General features: G+C 39.2%; 1 long non-coding RNA gene across 1 annotated transcript in view; it reads left to right on the top strand.

Moving 5' to 3' along the window:
• LOC132209786 (uncharacterized) overlaps positions 1–13928 on the top strand; it is a 35083-nt gene extending 21155 nt beyond the window's left edge. The window contains exon 3 of the long non-coding RNA XR_009445872.1: positions 13802–13928. This is a non-coding gene — a long non-coding RNA (uncharacterized LOC132209786). The remainder of the gene's footprint in view (positions 1–13801) is intronic.
• Positions 13929–16074: the final 2146 nt, after the last annotated feature.

Here is a 16074-nt window from a genome sequence, read left to right as displayed (position 1 = left end):
TTGCAAAGGACAGAAATCACAAAGCTGGAAAATTCTCTTTTTCAATAATTTATTAAACAATTTTGGGGAATCGTACTTCTTTGATATTCCTATATATAAAACATAAATACATTGAAGTTTGGCTTGGTGTTTGCTTGTCTCTTTTCTGTATCACTCTCTTACTTCTTATTTGGAGTATTATATTTTCAAGGCTCACAGGGTTCTTCCAGAGTAAACGAAGTGAAACTTTCTATTTCAGTAGCAATTAAAGGTAATTTGCTAAGGAGCCAAAGAAGTAAAAACAAAAATATATGCAACCATTCGTTGTATGGTTCCTGAAAGGCTGCTGTGAGTAGATATAAAAGCAATTATAAAAGTATGTTAGACTTTGTACAATTCATTCACAGGGCATAGGCTTCAATGGCAAGATCACCAGTTTTTGCCCATTGCTGATAAATCTCGAAGGTAGTTTCTAGCCCCTAACTAGACAATTGAATGGCTTTGCTAGGCTATGTCTAAGTGAGCTTGAGAGTCAGCCACATTGCAGTGCTTCAGGAGTAACATACATAACAGGCTGTGTAATGGCAGCCAATTGCCTTCCTTAAAGAGTATTGGATGGGGCATTAAATGAATTGGATGTTTTTTGACATTGGTTCAATAATTTTGTAGTTGTAAATCATGAGATAACCTTTTCATTTCCAGGTTTACCAAATTACATGATCTGAAATTTCCCAGTTGCCTTGCCAGGACATAAAGATGTAATTCTGCATTAGATCAGCCCTTTGACCAGTGACTATTCTGGGTATACCAAAAAGGAAAAATATTGCAGTGCGACAGGGAAAGAATAGGGGATAGGACTAATTGGATCACTCAGGTGTTAAAGGCTAAATGCTCTTCTTTTATGCAATATTATATATATAATATTTTTCCTAATTGAAACAGTTCAGAGATGCAATTCCACACCTTTGGAGCAGGTGGGTCTTGAACCCAGGTCTCTTGGTCCAGTGGTTGGGACACTTCCACTGCACCAAAAGAGGGCCCCTTCTTCTATGCTGTATTTCTGTTTTTTTAATCTATTGTTTGAACCAACCTGTTCAGAGACATTATTGTATACTTCTGGAGTAGATGAGACTTGAACCTAAGCCTCTTGGTCCAGAGGTAATGATCCTACCACTGCACCATAACAGGGTCCCTTTTAGGCTGTATTTATTTGTTTCAACTAATAAGTTGTGATAAGGTACAGTTAGGTGGACCCTGAAAATGATAAGTAACAGTCAGGTAAATGTTGAGATCCATTTGTCCCATTTCTCAGTCATGGGGCATATCCAGCAAGAAGAGATAGTATTAGTGGTAACTAGCTAGTCATGTTGATTCGGGCATTTGACAAATGATATGTTCTTGCCAGGCACTTAGCATCAGCAACATAGTAGAACACAGGTCTTATTTACTGATTTGAGATTGCCAAATTCTTAATGCTTTGCTTCTGTTTTGTAAGTTTAATGCTGATAGTAATTGACTGAGTTTAAACTCCACTTTACATCTGAGGAATTGGGCTAAAGCCCGAAACCTGTTTGGTCTTATTTGCAACATGGTCAAGGGCTTTGCCAATTATATTAGATTTTCAATTAATTTGCAGAAATAAAAGAAAGGAAAGGAAAACCTGCAATAATATCATGTTTCCACAGTGACAAGATGTCTCCCTATGTTTAAGAGCCAGTGAAATACTTTTCGAAATGTAGTCACTGTTATAATATGGGAAGCGTGGTAGCCAACTTACGTACATTAAACTCCTACAAACAGCAAGGAAATGATAACTAGAATGTCTGTCGTAATTTTGTGTTTTATATTTTCATGAAATAATTTTATTTTTAATATTTAGTGACAGATAAGTATTGGTTAGGATACTGGGAATAAGTGGCCCATACTCACTCTAATCTTAAATTGTGCTGTAGGGCATTTTGTGTCCACCAAATAGCACTTTGGTTTAATGTGTCATCTGAAAAACATCACCTCCAACAATAAAATGCTCCCTCATCTTAAGTTTATGTGCACAAGCCCGAGAGCCATGGAAATTTGAGGTAAGAGTGCTTTCAATTGGATCACAGATGCTTAAAATAGAAACCCAATTGAATTATTGAGCCTCCATTCAAAAAAAAATGCAGCCAAATATTCATCTCCAGTACAATTGTACTGAGAGCTATGCATGGGTTATGTAAGTAATTTGTTTCTTGTGGGTCTTCACCATTAGCAATGTGACTGCACCATTTAGTTTCAATTCTCTCATTCCAATAAATATTAAGGCCTGTGGTAGATTTGAAAAGCTGGACAGCTTAAAAGCATATGCTGTGACAAAGACACTCACATTACTTGAAGTGACAAATGTTTGTTTCTGGAAGACCAGCAATGTACTTTGCAGCAAAGCCGAATGATTCCACTAAAATTATCCCCAAACAACTGAGATATATCAATGCAATAAGGATGCATTTAACTAGTTACTCTGGGGCACATTATTAGGGAACCGTTTGAAGGTCACACTCTTTGGATTACCTTCAGCCAGAGGGCCTTCCTCATCTATTAAAGCTGACCAAAGTAATTGCTGTCTGTTGTATAACTTGATGATGCAAGTAAAAGTAATTGTACAACATGACAGAGATGAGATGCTTAGTGCAGGTATAGGGGAAGAACGATCCGAGGAAGAGGAACAAACAAAGAAAGCACAGCTGCAGCTGTACAGCATGAAAGAGCCATTTACTTATAGAAGCATAGAAAATAGGAGCAGAAGTAGGCCATTCCACCTTTCATGCCTGCTCCACCATTCAATATGTTCATGGCTGATCACCCAAATCAGTTGCCTGTTCTCATTTTCTTGTCATACCCTTTGATCATGTTGACCCTAATAATTGTATCTGAACCCTTCTTGAAAACTTTAGACGTTTTAATCTCAACGGCTTTCAGTGGCAAAAAAAATTCCCCATGCTCTCTGTCAAAAATTTCTCCCCATCTCAGTCCTAAATGGCCTATCCTGTATGGTTAAATTGTGACCCTTTGTTCTGGGCTCTATAGCCATAGGGAACATCCTTCTTGCATTTACCTTTTCCGGTACTGTTGAAATTTTGTAAGTTCTTATGAGATCCCATCTCTTCCAAATTCCAGTGACTGCAGCCCTAACTGATCTAATCTCTGTTCATACCTCAGACTTGATATCTCAGGAATCTGTCTGGTAAACCTTTGCACTCTTTCCATAGCCAGAATTTACTTCCCCAGAAAAGGAGAACAAAACTGCAAACAATATTCCAGATTTGCTGTCTCCAAGGGCCTGTACAATTGTAGCAAGATATTCCAACTCCTGCACCGAAGTCCTCAAGCTGTCAAGACTAATGTGCCTATAGCCTTTTTTACCACCTACTATACCTGCATGATATTTTCAGCAACTGGAATACAAAGACACCCAGGACATCTTGTACCTCCCCCTTTTTCCAATTGATTGCCAGTCAGATAACAATCTTTCTTCCTGTTTTTGCTTTCAAGATGAAAAACTTAGAAATAGACCAAGTTGCTCCCAATGTTGAAATATGCCTCTCTGGATCTGTTGTCCAATTATGATGCACATCTCACCAAACCAGGTCACTCAGACTACTGTAAATTCCTGCTCTCTGGTTAATTCCAAACTCCAGCATCCACAGTAATTTGTTTTTATATGAGGAATATACCTGTTGGTGTGCACTGAGGAGCTGAATGGATGTAAATGCAATGTGCATCTGGGAAAAGCATCATTCAATCACTCTTCTGTCACTGCAGCTCATCTATGAAGGGAAATGCTGCAATTTGTCTTGCACCAATTGTGTTCATGGAAAAAGCAGCGTAGCAAAAGTGTTGCAACCCTGCCCCTCTCCAATTGAACATATCCCTATAAAATACAAATACACCAGATTGATGCATAGCAAAAGTTAAGCTTTCCACCAAGCCAGTTCACATCAAGAGACCCAGATAATCCTGATTAAATCCTTCTGTCCTGTCAGTCTATCACCCCTACCTCCACTCCAGCATCTCTCATCAGCTACAAAGACAGGTAATCTTTTGGGCATGGCAAAAAATATAGACTAAATGAACAGGACCTGTAAGGGGGGAAAAAAAGCAATTTTTCTTCAATTTCCCCTCAGATAATTACTGCAGAAAATTTGATATACCAAGCATTATCTATAAGGATGTTTCTGAACTATATCATGTGATTTCTGCCCCATTCAGGAACATGTCTATTTCTTCTTAAATAACAATGAATTTGTTGCATTCTTCATGGTACAGTGCATCTGCATAAACCCCTTTGAACTTGTTGCTGAAACAGTTTGAAGTTCACTATTACAAATTTGCCAACAACTTGAAAGGCATTTAGCACAATTTCAAGGTATGTTACAAGGGATCAATGTTTCCCAAAATAACTCCCATTGGGAAAAATTGAATGATAAGAATAACTTTGACTGTAGCTCTGATAGACAATGTCTGTTCATTAGCAGCCACATGTGCTCTCAGCATTTGGCTTGTCATGATTGTCTCAGACATTACATCCTCTTCATCCATAACCGAGAACCTTCAGATGTTTCAATTTGAATATTGGTGTGGTGCAATGGTTTTGGAGAACTGCAGAGATGCAGGCTATCATTAAGTGACTCTGCCTTGACTTGGGGAGAGTAATGGGAAATGTTGATGATCAGCACAGAGTGGAAAGTTTTATATATTTTGTTAAGATTCCAAGTTTTTGTGTAAAATAGGACTTTGTTGTATTGAGGTGTTATTCTTGCTCACATTTTCAACCAGGCCCTGGAAAGGATAATTACTGCAGGATTGCTGCATACCTTCAACTTTTCTTCCTCCATTCCTCATTAGAAACACTGAGCCAAAAAAAAAAAAGCTAAACGCTGTCTCATCAGAACTTGACAGATTTTTTTAAGAAAAGGAAAGCCCCCTGTTGCTGCTTGTTTTCTCATGCTGATAATGAGCAGTCCCCTCCAGGAAGCACAAACGTGACATCCAGATGTTCAAAATTGGCAGAGTATTCCAACAGCTATTTCCACAGTCAGAATATTTTCTTCCTTGCTATGAGTATACTCCAACGCAGCAAGGCTGTAGATTCTGACCAGGTCTTTTAACATTCATCATAGATGAGCTCATGTTTGTCCTTAAAAAGTGAATTTTTCTGCAATGACTCAGGTTGTTAATAAGCAATGTTAAAAAAAAGTTGCCCTCTTTCCACTTATCCATTTGCAACTCACATTTTTGATTGATGTTTGTAAGCACTACAGGACAGATTGTGAGAAACTTTTCACCTTGGTACAGGGGTCAGTAATGTGGGGGCACACTTTTAGGGTAAGAAGCAAAGATTCAGAGGAGATTTGAGGAAAGGAATATTCACCCAGAGTGTTGTCGGATCTGGAACTAACTCCCTAAAAGGATATTAGTGGTAGGAGCCCTGTGACATGTAGGAACTACACAGATGGACATTTGGTACACTATAGGATTCAAGGCTACTGCATCAAATGTTGAAAATGGAATTAGGCTCGATGAATATTTGATGACCATCAGGGATCACTGGACCAAAAAGCATTTTTGCCAAACTGTTTAAAATCTAGGCTCTGAAAGAATCAGAGGTGAAGTCAGGGTGAAAGAACAAAATACATATGAGTTATGATGCTGTCACTGTGATGGAAGCAGATTTAATATTAATTTTTAGAAGGGAATTGGATAAATATTTGAAAAGAAAAATGTGCTGGTCAATGGGTGAAGAAAGAGCAGGAGAGATTTTGTTTTCAAAATTGGATAGCTCTTCCAGAAAGCCAGTGCAAGCTCAATGGGATGAATTACCACCTTCCATGTTGAATCATTCTGAATGTGAATCACACATTCTATGGCATTCATCCAGACCGAGCTGAATTGTTCCATGTTTTGACTGCATCGCCCCTTTTAATGATTTTCATCTGAATATCTTGGATTTCAATTTTGACCAGAAATTGGCCTTCCATTCCAATTTTCTTTTTGTTATTGTCAAAGTCCCTGCAGTGGAACATCTGATCATGCTCAGAAGGAGAAATTAAGAGACAGTGAGAAAGACAGCAAGCAAAGGTAAGAAAATGTAGATGTAAGCCATGTTCTTACAGTGTGTTTAACACCTGAACACTAAATTGGTAAGATTTGATCTTAACAACCTCACTAGTTGAGTGTACACTTGAGTTGAGGGATACAGTAGATCTTCTATCCACAATCTGTCCTAAATTCCAATGCAATGTTCAGCCAATGAGCTTACTTTTTTTTAATATGGCAGGTATGTTAGCAATATTGAGTTGTTTTTGAACACTTGCATGCATGTATTAGTGGAAAACAGATTGAATGTGCCAAATTGCAGGAAGCTGCCATTCAGATCAATACAAGGTGGATTAATCTTGCTATTGTATGTGCTACTCTTTCATTCTAGTCAATAACAGAAGAATCATTATCTAAAATGTTCATTATCTAAAATGAGTAATCAATCATACATGGCCACAGTCAAGCAGTTTAGTGTGGAAACACTTGAAAAGCAATTAAACATAACAAGTATCAACTGCAATGATTTAACCATCTATCCTAGCCTACTTTCACTGCCTCGTCCCTTAACTGTTATTAATGTGTTAGCGATCTGATAATATCTAAAGAGCACAGGGGAACAGATGTTTCATCAGTTTGATGGGGAATGACAAATTTTCACCTCAGCCAGTTCTTGCTGAAATTGGATGCCCTTGCATGGCAGGCATGGCTAATAGGATCAAACCCACAGGAGATCCATTTAGTCATATTCTGCCATTATTTTCCAGACTTTCTTTGTCATTGACGCTGACATTTTTTGTCATCTGCTGCTGCTAATAATGTTCAAGGTGTGTTCAGAAGCGTCGCTGGATGAAAACTTAGCCCAATTATGTTGAGAGTAGGTGACAGTGTTGAGTCACTTCACGTCTCCTGATGATGACCTCTTTTCTACATTTTGTTTCAAGAAAAATGGTGCATGTTCCTTCTTGCTCATTATGTATAGAGCTTTGAACCAAGTTGTTGTGAGTATTAACTGATATTAGTCAAGTTTGAAATAAAAGGCTGTCTATTGAAGCAGATGTTATTAAATTCAAACAGCAGGTGTCCCATATATTTTGCATGTCTTTATAATAATGGAATTCTGACAATTTCTTTTGGACAAGAAAAGTAGCAGTGTTACCATTAGTGGTTGCTGCTTCCTGAGTAGGTCTCAAAATATTTTAATAATAACTTTGTTTACCAAGTCAAGAAAGAAACAGCTACAGCAGATCTTTCAGTCAAACTGGTCTCCCTTGGTAGAGTTGAGTTCATGATTTTGTCCTGCAACTGGAGAATAGATTACGCTGTCTTTATCATCCCTGATGCTGTGTATTATTATTGTTATTATCTTTTATTCTATTTGGGTAATTGTTTTAAATATAGTGATGAAACACAGATTTGCATAGATTTATGTTAGTATGGGCAGTTGCTTTCTCATCGCCTCACCAATTCAGACTCTATTTCCAAGATGGGTCAGTGAGAGTCTGCAAAATATTCTAATGTCTATAAGACAAACCCAGCTCTATCCTTGCTTTCTGTCTATCTTCTAGCAAGAATCACAAAATAATTACCAACTGGGAATTTTGTCTAGATTGGTTAACACAGGACTGCACATTTACTAATTAAGTTAAACATTTATTTATGATGGATTGTGTAGGTTTTTTGTATGAAGATAGGCAGGCATACAGGAAAACTGTAGTAAAATGAGGTCTACATTTCTGTGATTGAATAGCAACAGGTTTGTTTGAACTTACCTCTATTTAGAGGCTGGCAGGAGAGGACATTTATATTTAATGGAAAAATCCAGGCTCCAATTTGCACAGGAATCACTAGGCGATAAACAAAAACAAAAATTGCTGAAAAAGCTCAGCAGGTCTGGCATCATCTGTGAAGAGAAAGCAGAGTTAACGTTTCAGGTGTGGTGACTCTTCCTCAGTTCTGCAGCTCTTTCATTTTTTTATTCATTCAGCCATAGCTCATTTTTGTACATGCTCAGTAACAGTACTCAGAGTAAAGCTATTTCTTCGACATGGAATTGTTGTCAAAATTGCACTCTGAGGATGACCAGAAAGTTATCACGTAGCTCTTAAGTTTCACACAGAGGCAGAGCGCCGGCATTTGGTTCATGACCATCGAAAGATAATTTTTAACTCAGTGAGTCAAGTAACCATGGCTCTTAATTTTAATGGCAATTGCTTCTTTCAGACTTGTAGAGGGGACATCTGAGGTATTAGCTCATTGTCATCTTCAGAAAAGTCATTACGACAGATGTAAATGAATCTGGATCTTGGTATGCAGGGGACACTTTTTCAAAGCTTGAGGATGATACAAAATTCATGAGCATTGAAAACTGTGACAAGGACCATGTTGGCCTTAAAAGGATATTGACAGATTGGTGGAGTAGGTGGATGACTAGCAAATGAAATTCAATGCAGTGAAGTGTGAAATGATATATTGTTCTTTCTCTCTCTCTCTCTCGCTCTCTCCCTCCTCCCCCCCACCATCCAATGATTATCTCAACATCTGAGGACATTGGCCAATGAAACATTAACTTGGGAAGATAACCATTCACCAAGAACTCCAGGATTTTACACATTTCACTTGTCTGAGGAAATAAGAGTTAAACAATCCAGGACTCACGGTTCTTTCTCATAATTCAAGGTCTCTAAGATACTCAAGTAGGATTTGGTTTCAGCTTCTTTTTTGTACTAGTCAACTCTCCCGTCCTTGAAAAGCAATTAAACATAACAAGTATCAACTGCAATGATTTAACCATCTATCCCAGCCTACTTCTTTGAAATATATTAGTGGTTTTGTGTTTGTGTTCAATGCTACATTTTGTTATGACCTCTCGAGGGTAGTGCCACTCCTTTCCCGTTCACTCAAGAAAACCTTAGAAATTGGCTTCTTCATTTTCGAGCAAACTACATTGTAACTGAAGACTATGATAGCTGTGTGTTAAAAATGGAAGATGAATATTTGTAGTGACTAGCTAAGAGGGGAGTCTATTTTGAATAATTGCACTAAATTATTTTCCTCAGCTACTCCATGTGGTAAGGAGTTTCATATTCTAAATGGATCCTAGGAAATGAAGAGCCTCTTGAATTGTCAACAGAATATTTTGGTGACTTTTAGATTTGAGAATTCATTGCAAACATTTATCTATAGCCATTGTAAACCTGTGTGCAAAATAAATGGTACAACACTGTCTTCACTGACTAAAGATAACTTCAGTCCTCTGTGTTGTTACATATGCAATTCTGTGCAAGTTGTGTGATTTTTATGTATCTTAATATCATTTATCTTTAGTTTGGATTTTGAAGTAGTAACATATGGCTGTAAAGATGCCTGGTAATTCAGTTGTTGGCCTTTCCGTAACCTTGGTAACTTATTTTAAAACACAGTATGACAGAAAAAGAGATTTCCTGGAAAGTAATGGAATCTTTTTAATACATTGGGAAAATGTTACAAAGTAAACAATTATCCAGTAGGCTTTTGGTGGAAGATTCTATTTTTTTTAACAGTAGTGGTGCCAAACAATGTTTGTACCGTGTATGAAAGACTGCTCATCTTTCTCCAATCCCAATGATAATAACCTGGCATCATTGTTGAATGATCAGAGCTGTTTAAAGTTTCAAGTAGTTGTAAACATTAACTTTCATCAAGTAGGAAAAACAAAGAAAGAAGAAGCACAAATAAACTGGTGACTGAACAGGGAGTCTTTGAGTTTGGTGCAGAACCAAATTTACAGTGGATGAATGATGACTCCGATCTTTTGGAGCTAGGTGCCCAATCCAGCCTATTGCTCCCAAAACTGCATCACTCTATTATGCTGAAGATGATGTTCCCTGTACTCAATGTCTTCATGAAGACTGTTTCAGCTTTTCCTGCTCTTCAATGTACATTACATTCCTTCTTTGTCTGCTCCAGCTGTACATGAAAGGATTATACAACACATCTGTCTCTTCTCTATTGCAATAGCCCCGAAGACTTACCCAAACATCAGAATCTCACCTTGAGGAGGCCTATTGTTTGCTCCAAAATGGCTCTGCTGGAAAATAGGATACTTTTGTTCTTGAGCTCTGCTTCGCACAGGGGGCTGTGTAATAGACTCATTAGTCAAGCCTATCAAGTTCAACAGTATATGCAGTGGGTAGCCCTTGTCTCCTAGGCGTTTGACCTTTGAAATAAAGCAGGAGCCTGAGAGTCATTATGGCATCATCTAACGTAACCAGCATAGATTGCTAAGATTTGATATGATGATTACACATGACTAGGACAATGACCAAATAGAATTCCGAAGGCGGGCACTGGACCTGAATTGTTAACTTTGCTTTCTCTCCACAGTTACTGACCAACCTGATGAGTTTCTCCAACACTTTCTGATTTAGCATCAACAGTTCTTTGTTTTTTTGACCAAATGGAATTCATTTCTTTTCATTATTGAAGGCAGCAATGCTATAATATGGTGCAATGTGTACACACTCTGTGATGCCCTGTACCTGGATGGTGTCAGCTATGCTGGCACAGTCTACTACCCAGGCTGCAGCACTCAACATGATACGGGGAAGCATGATGAGGATGTGTGATCTAGCACAAATTTCATTGTGCTCAATCCATTTATAGGTCGAGGATTGAAAGATCCCACATGAGTCACCAATTGATCCTTAGTTGTAGCCAGTCACATTAGAATTTAGCACTGCCTTCACCTTGACAGCCATTGGGATGGGATAGCGACCCAATCCTTCAGACCGTAAGTCCTGCTCCAGCAGATGACACAATGTGATGGTGTCCTGTGACATCCTCATTTAATGGCAGACTGTGCCTCATGCAGATGAAGGATATGATACTGAGGATGATTGATGTTGGGCCTCCTGTACCTCTCTCGCATCCTGCGGGGACCTTCTACTGTGACTCCTTTATGTGGAGGCTAATATGGTGCCTCAGAAGGTATATTCTGGTCCAGAGCTTACAGGCCTCTTTCTTTTTTGGTAATTCTGTGTCTACATAATGTTACAGTCACAACAGTGATAACAGTCTGCTGTTGCTGTAACTATTGATGATGGTTCCAGTGAGTTTGAATGTGGGAAATATCAGAAACAAAACAGCTCTTTTATTAATGTTGTCAGTCAGCAATTCTAATAGACAATAGGTGCTGAAGTCGGCCATTCAGCCCTTCGAGCCAGCACCACCATTCATTATGATCATGGCTGATCATCAACAATCAGTATCCTCTTCCTGCCTTATCCCCATAACCCTTGATTCCACTGTCTTTAAGAGCTCTATCTATCTCTTTCTTGAAAGTATCCAGAGAGTTGGCCTCCACTGCCTTCTGGGGCAGAGCATTCCATATATCCACCACGCTCTGGGTGAAGACGTTTTTCCTCAACTCTGTTCTAAATGGCCTACCCCTTATTTTTAAACTGTGTCCTCTGGTTCTGGGTTCCCCCATCAGTGGAAACATGCTTCCTGCCTCCAGAGTGTCCAATCCCTTAATAATCTTATACGCCTCAATCAGATCCCCTCTCACTCTTCTAAACGCAAGTGTATACAAGCCCAGTCGCTCCAATCTTTCAACATATGATGGTCCCGCCATTCTGGGAATTGACCTCGTGAACCTACGCTGCACTCCCTCAATAGCAAGAATGTCCTTCCTCAAATTTGGAGACCAAAACTGCACACAATACTCCAGGTGCGGTCTCGCCAGGGCCCTGTACAGCTGCAGAAGGACCTCTTTGTTCTTATACTCAATTCCTCTTGTTATGAAGGCCAGCATGCTATTAGCTTTCTTCACTGCCTGCTGTACCTGCATGCTTGCTTTCATTGACTGATGTACAAGAACAGCTAGATCTCGTCGTACTTCCCATTTACCTAACTTGACTCCATTGAGGTAGTAATCTGCCTCCCTGTTCTTGCCACCAAAGTGTATAACCACACATTTATATCAATAATAATAATATATCAAATGAGAGTTATACATTGTCCTCGGTACGATGGTACTTGGAGATGTCTGACAAGGTGAGCAATAGGATGCAGCTACATGGACTTCTATCCTATTAGAGTTTATTCAGATGTATGCAGCATGAGTCACAAATACAGTCAGAGATTGTAAGAGGGGTTAGTTCATTGAAACATTGTCCTTCCAACCACTAACCCACATCACCCAAGAAAATCGACACTGCATATATATGTTGTGAAATATTTACAGTTCATTGTGAGTGAGACAAAAATTGCTCTGGATGATTGTGCAACCTTTGAGACCTTAAGGTGTTTGGGAATTATTAACCACTCATCACATTTTTTTAAAGTGGGAATCAGATACAGATAGAACACTTTATACACTACCCTTGGGAGAGAAAGAGTTGCAGACTCTCTCTATTATTCTGGATACACCCACTCCTCAACAAAGGCCTTCGTGTTCCTGGATAACAAAGTGTGAAGCTGGATGAACACAGCAGGCCAAGCAGCATCTCAGGAGCGCTTGGCCTGCTGTGTTCATCCAGCTTCACACTTTGTTATCTTGGATTCTCCAGCATCTGCAGTTCACATCATCTCTGCCTTCATGTTCCTTTCTGCATTAAAGTCTGCCAACTTCATCAGGTTTGATCCTCTCCACATTATCACCAAAGCCTCTTTTCTAACTGTTAATTTCTTCAATTTATCTCCTGGCCAATTGTTTGATAATACCCAATATAGTTATGTACAGACTTATATCCTAACCAGGGTAGTGATGCTCCTCCAGGCTGAGGTGTTGTTCCATTACTACATCATTCACTGTATCGACAAGTGGAGCTGCATTCTTCACAGTGATTGTCCCCATTGCTTCCCAGTGTGCTGTTTCCAACATGTGGCATCCCCAAATCAGCACTACCTCTGGTAATGCTCTCCTCCTTGATGTTTAGTCCCCAAACCTCATGACTAACCATCGCCCATTCCTCTAAACACCTGGCAATGAAAACCCTAGCTGATGATGGACAAGATGCCTGATTGGTCTGTGTGCAGCTCCCTGATTAACTTACCGTTAATTCTCAGACTAGTTGGACTCAGTTTAGACGGCTGGCAGTGGCCCAATCCCTGGATTGCTGTGACGTAGATCCTCGAACTCTGATTGTACCATGAAGCTGACTGGCCTCCTGACGTTATGACAAAGCCGTTGACTGACTGTAGCAGCACCATGCGATTGACATTAAACCCTTGACTGGACTAAGGGCTACTAACACTTAGATTTTCAGGCACTGCTATTACATTGAAGCAAACGGATTGTCTTTGATGTGTAGGCTGCTGCCATAGGCTGTAGGTCTGACATTAACATAACATGGTACCATCCAGCTCTGTGTTGATCCCTTTAAGTATTCATCGCTAGCAACTATGAAGATACAAATGGCTTTCTGTCTGCAGTAAAGGGCAAGGCAAAACACATGTATTGTCAGTCTCTAAGTTCTGACTGAAGCAACAATGCACTAAAATGCAAGGTGAATGTTTGAGTAAGCATTATGGGAGCATGAGATTAGTGCTTCTCCCTGTGCACAGAGACCTGGCAGCAGTTTTTAAATGTAAGGTGTCAGTAACATTCAAAGTGCAAGATTGAATTTCTGAGGAAGGGTCACTGGACCCGGTACATTAACTCTGTCTTTTCCTTCACAGATGCTACCAGACCTGCTGAGCTTTTCCAGTAACTTTGTTTTTGCTCCTGACTTACAGCATCAACAGTTCTTTCATTTTTTTAATGCAGGATTAAAGAGTTGAACTGCATACTGAGTGATCCGAGATATGACCTCATAAAGTGAAGACCAGTACTTTGCTGATGCTGACTTCTCTGGAAGGAAGATTAAGCTGGTTACTTCTCGCAGAGCATGTCCTGAGATATTAATGGCCAAGACATGCCCAGTGAAGACACCAGTGAGCTACAGCCGCCTCTGAGTTTCATGTCTTGAATTGTCACTGTTTAATTTCTCACCAGTATCTTGGAAAGTTGCAACCGGTATGAGGCAAGGTGAGGCAATAGTGATAAGTTATTGCTTGTAATGCCTCCTCATCACTCATTCTAACTATTCGGTGAGATGACTCAAAGCTTGGTCAAACAGGTGGATTTTAACGAGTGTCTTGAAGATGGTAAGAGATATGGAGAGACAGAAAGGTTTAAGGAGGAATTCCAGAGCTTAGCACCTAGGCAACTGAAAGCACATCAACCAATGGTGGAACAATTAAAACAGGAGTGCTCAAGAAGGTAGAATCAGAGGATTGCAGATACCTCAGAGGGTTGAGGGGCAAGTGGAGATTACAGAGCCAGGGTGGGGCAAAATCATGCTGGGGTGTACGGGGGGCACAGTTTAAAAAACAAGGATGTGAATTTTGGAGCAAAGAACTTGCTTGACCAGATGTTAATGTATATGAATGGGCAGAGTGGTGACAGGGAGATAGGATTCCGTACAACTTTGGATTGCCTCAACTCTGTCAAGGAAAGGCAAATCTAGAGGTGATCAAGAGAAGGTAGTCACTGAGCAATCAAATGGGGAATTCGAGAACAACTAGTTTACCCAAAGAATGTTGAGAGTTCAGATCTCCCTGCTGCTTGGAGTAGTTGAGTTGATACGTATATCATAGATGCATTTCAAAGACATATGAGGGAGAAGGGGGTTGACAGATATACTCATAGTGTGAAATAAGGAAGGATGAAAGGCTGCCACATGCACCTTTTCTGTTTATTCTATTTAATAAGATCAACCCGATTGTGCTCGTTAGTTCTGTTGACGCACTTAAATTTCTTGACAAAAGTTTCAATGTTGTTGACATATATGGCTTTTGCATATAATAACTTTCTGTGACAACATTAAAGCCTTAAAATTTAGGCTGACCATTGCACTGAACACTGTTATCTACACTTGGACATTTTGAATCACATATGGCAACAATGAAACCTTAACTTGCTTTCAGATCCTGCTTGCCATCTTTAACTCAAGAGTTTCATAGCTCACTTATTACCATTACATTTGATGATAAATTCCATGAGTTAATGGTGTCCTGCCTGATTTAGTGTTTGTGGTCTGCTTTCAAGGTTCTGTAACTTGTATTCCACTGTGGCTCTCAACAAACTTTGATTACCCAAATCTGTTATCAAAGTACTACCTGCTAATAAATGATCAATCATTTCATCTCTCGGGAGCAATCATTTGGTACAGAACTGTTGCAAAAGCATTAATGTTTTACTGGGCTTGACTGATGAATGATAAATAAGCAATGAGCAATGAAGGGAAGCTTCAGAAAGAAGCCTTGTAATTTTGACCTATAAAATTATGTAAATTAAATTTGAAAATAAAAATCCTTTTGATAGACAGATGGAACTTGCTGTGTTTTTAGGTAATAATTGCATTAATAATGGGTCTGCAATTACGGTTCTGTTATCCTATGTGTTTTGTTTGAAATTTATGTCGTAAATTGCCCCTAGTCTCCGCAAGCAGATGGTCTCTTAATGAATAGAAACCTTTGTATTTTGCTCTTTGCTGTATTGATTTGGCATATACAAAACCTGAGAATCAATCTTGATTGCAGCAAGTTGTTTATGGGAGCATGCATAGAATGTTGTCTCTCTCATTCGCCTGTTAATGTGTAATGTGAAAAATACCGTATTTTGCCATTTCAACACAATAAATAAATCTATACAAAACTTTACTAAAGTTGTGTTGACTGTTTACTTTGTTTTGTCGAACTGCTCCCTGCCAAATCTTGGATAGGTATAGGGCTGGCAATTTGATAGTCCTCCCCTCAACTCAGGCGCAGGAACAATGATGTGCAATTAACTGACACATATTTAAAGGAACGCAGACTACAGACGAAGGTCATGTTGTCTGTGTTAAGTCATTTTTCTGACATGTAAGGATTGGTGAAACACAATGTGAGTTCTTTATTTGAAATGTTATGGAGGTGCTGGTGTTGGACAGGAGTGGACAAAGTCAGAAGTCACATTACACCAGGCTATACTCCAACAGCTTTATTTGAAATCATAAG

Source organism: Stegostoma tigrinum, chromosome 6 (assembly GCF_030684315.1).
Source record: "Stegostoma tigrinum isolate sSteTig4 chromosome 6, sSteTig4.hap1, whole genome shotgun sequence".
Classification (NCBI taxonomy): domain Eukaryota; kingdom Metazoa; phylum Chordata; class Chondrichthyes; order Orectolobiformes; family Stegostomatidae; genus Stegostoma; species Stegostoma tigrinum.
Note: the sequence above shows the minus strand (reverse complement) of the source record. Positions and strands in the feature narration are given on the sequence as shown.